Below are 3,467 nucleotides of genomic sequence, written 5' to 3'. Positions count from 1 at the left end.
TGATTAAAATTGCAAATCAAAGTAAACCATTATTTTTATGGAGGATGAAGGATTTTCTAGAGGCTATAACAGGTTACTTCTGCCAGATCTTACTGCCTCAGTAGGACCAAAGAGTGAGCATGTGACTTAAGCTTGACCAGACAAAAGCCTTCTTTTCAAAGAGTTAAAATCTCAAGCAAAGTTATTCAGGATTAAAGTAAGAAAAACAAAGAAATAACCCCACCCCGCTCTCCCCCCAGAGAAAAACCCCCAAACAACTATATTCCTTTCAGACCAAAAACCCTAATGATTAGAAGCAGTGGAGGGTGACCTGCTACTTTTCTGGTTTCTTTTTTTATTTCTAAGCATCTTTTCTACCCTTCCTATTTATTCCTTGAGTTTTCTAATAATATTATTCCAGTAAGGTTTTTTTATGCATAAGTTAGTCAGTCAATTTCTGTGGCTTGCAACCAAAAAAATCATAATCAATACCATTCTTATTCAGTCAGAGTTGGCAGATGATTTAAAAATCAACAAGCCCATGACTTAATACCAATGGCATGTGGTGTAAATCTAATAGGATTTAAATATGGAAAATATGCTTGGTGTTTTTTTATAATAGTCACGTTGGCTAAGCTGAAACCATAGTTTCCAGAATTCTCTTGTCCATATGGTTCCAAGTTAGAGTTGGCTAAAAGAGAAAATTCTGTGAGATTTGGAAGGTAGCAGTGAAGTTGAAGCCATTATGAGCTAAAGATCTTCGTGGTTACTAATATTGAGAGACAGTTGCAGATGTGTCCTCATTCTTTTGTTCATGTCCAGATCTTCTTCATAAATGTCTCTGAACCAGAGACTCCAGACATAAAAATAAATGTAGAATCAGGAGACTCCCATCTTATTTTCCACTACCTTTTCTTTGTGGTCCTATTCTGGCAGTTGGATATACCTGGTTTTCTAGATTCCTTGATAAACTCCAATTTGCCCACACATTCCAGTGCTTCAGAAAGACACTTCTCTCTAATCCTCTAACTTCTATTTTTGGTCTGTTATTCCAACTTCTCCATCAGTGCATAAGGTTTTTTTCCTATAATAAATCTTTTATTTCATAATACCCATGAAGATTATGTTTCCATGATTGAATCCTGACTGCTATAATTATTGGCATCCGAATTGGTTCCAGGAGATAAGAATAGTACAGATAGTAATCTATAATTGGTTCTCTGCTTTTATCATATTTAAAGACATTCAAATGGAGGGATGGAGCAAGATAGCAGAATAGAAGGCTTCACTGATCATCCCCCCTGGCCCTCCAAAGGCACTAATTTAACAACTAAATGAAAGAAGCACCTTCATAAACACCAAAAATCAGGTGAGCACTCATGGTATCTGTTTTTAACTTCACATCACCAAAAAAATAAGAAAAACAGTCTTGAATCCCCAATACCACCCCTCCGCCATCCCCTAGCTGTGGCAGCATGCTGCAGAAAGCATTCCTGTTCTCTTGGGAGAGGGCATTTACACCAGCCCCACCCAGAGAGGAATTGTTAATCCTTCTGGTGGGAACTTGAGTTCCCCCAAGCCTCGCCACCACCGACTAAAGTTTCCCGAGACACAAAATAACTCCAATTTGCCCACACACTCCAGTGCTTCAGAAAGATCTTCTGAAAATGCCTTTTACTTTCAATTTTAAAGGCAGTTTAGGCCTCAAAGACTGCATCTCCTGGGTGTTTCTTAGTGTGAAACTAGGCCCAGAGTCAGAGCACTGTGGGGCATGTGATCTACTGGGACACCAGCTGGGGCAGCTAAAAGAGTGCTGGCATCACTTCTGCCCTAGCCCCAGGCTGCACAGCTCAAGGTTCTGAAAAATACCCTTTTCTTCTGCTTGAGGAGAGGACAAGGAAGAGTGGGGAGGACTTCTTGCATCTTGAATAGCAGCTCAGACACAGCAGGATAGGGCACAGGTCAGAGTCATGAGACCCCTTTTCCAGGTCCTAGCTCCTGGACAACATTTCTAGACATACCCTGGGCCAGAAGGGAACCCTCTGCCTTGATAGAAAGGATGCAGTCCTGGCAGGATTCATCACATGCTGACTGAAGAGCCCTTGGGACCTGAATAATCAAACAGCAGTGATACCCAAGCACTACATTGAAGGCCTTGGGTGACCCTCTCAGACTTGCTGACTTTAGGTGAGAATTGGCATATTCCTAGCTGTGGTGGCTATGGGGCAAACTCCTTCTATTTGAGAAAAGCAGAGGACAAAGTAAAGGGGATTTTGACTTGCACCTTAGGTACCAGCTTAGCCACAGAGTTGGAGAGCTCCAAGAAGGCTCTTGGGGTCATTGATTCTAGAATTTGGCTCTTGAGTGGCATATCTGGACCTGCCCTGAACCAGAGGGGAGTAGACTGCCCTGAAGGGTGAGTCCCAGGCCTGGCAGCACTCACCATAGACTAACAGAGGAGCCCTTCGGCCTTAAGGGAACATCAGTGGTAGTCTGCCAGTAATTCCTAGGGACCTGTGGTGGTGTTGTACATGGTGTGAGGTTCCACTGCCTTTGAAAGAGGAGGGAGTATGAGAAGGACTTCATCTTGTGGTTTGAGTGCCAGATGAGCCTCAATACAATAGAACACCAGGTGGACTTCTAAGGTATTTGACTGTACTCCTGGGCTCCTGGACAACACCTCTGGACCCACCTGGAGCCTGGGGTGACTTGCTACTTTGAAGGGGACACAGGCCTTGCTTTGCCATCTGCTGATTGTGGAACCCCTGGATCCTCAGCAAACATAGGGAGTAGTGAGGGAGTGATTATAGCAGGCCTGGGGCAAGACCCATTGTTATGCTGACATTAGGTTTGACTCAGTGCATTCCCAGTAGTGGTGGCCACAGAGTGGCTTGTGTCTTTCTACCCCCAGGTCCGGGTGGCTGATAACAGAGAGACTCCATTTGTTTGGGGAGAAAGGGAGGGAAGAGAACAAAAGTATCTTCCTGGTAATTCAAAGAATTCTCCCAGGCATAGTCTAAGACCATCAAGGTGGTACCTCTACAAGTCTGCAAGAACCACAGTGTTGCTGGGCTTGGAGTGCCCTGTAAAGCAGATACAGCTTAGATCATAACACTCAAGTTCTTCCAAATATCTGGAAAGTCTTTCCAAGAAGTATAGTTACAAACAAGCCAAGACTGCAAAGACTACAGTAAATACCTGTTTCTTCAATGCCCAAACACAGCTGAACATCTACAAGTTTCAAGACAATCCAAGAAAGCATGACCTCACCAGATCAACTGAATAAGCCAGCAAGGACCAATCCTAGAGACAGAGAGATATATGACCTTTCAGACAGATAATTCAAAATAGCTGTGTTGAGGAAATTCAAAAGAAATTCAGGACAACTCAGAGAAGAAATTCATAATTCTATCAGATAAATTTAACAGGACTGGTTGTGGTGGCTCATGCCTGTAATCCCAGCAGTTTGGGAGGCTGAGGCGGGTGGA

The sequence above is a fragment of the Theropithecus gelada genome, chromosome 8, assembly GCF_003255815.1.
Source record: "Theropithecus gelada isolate Dixy chromosome 8, Tgel_1.0, whole genome shotgun sequence".
In the NCBI taxonomy this organism is placed as follows: Eukaryota; Metazoa; Chordata; class Mammalia; order Primates; family Cercopithecidae; genus Theropithecus; species Theropithecus gelada.
The sequence above is the reverse complement of the archived record's forward strand: the minus strand, read 5'-3'. Positions refer to the sequence as shown.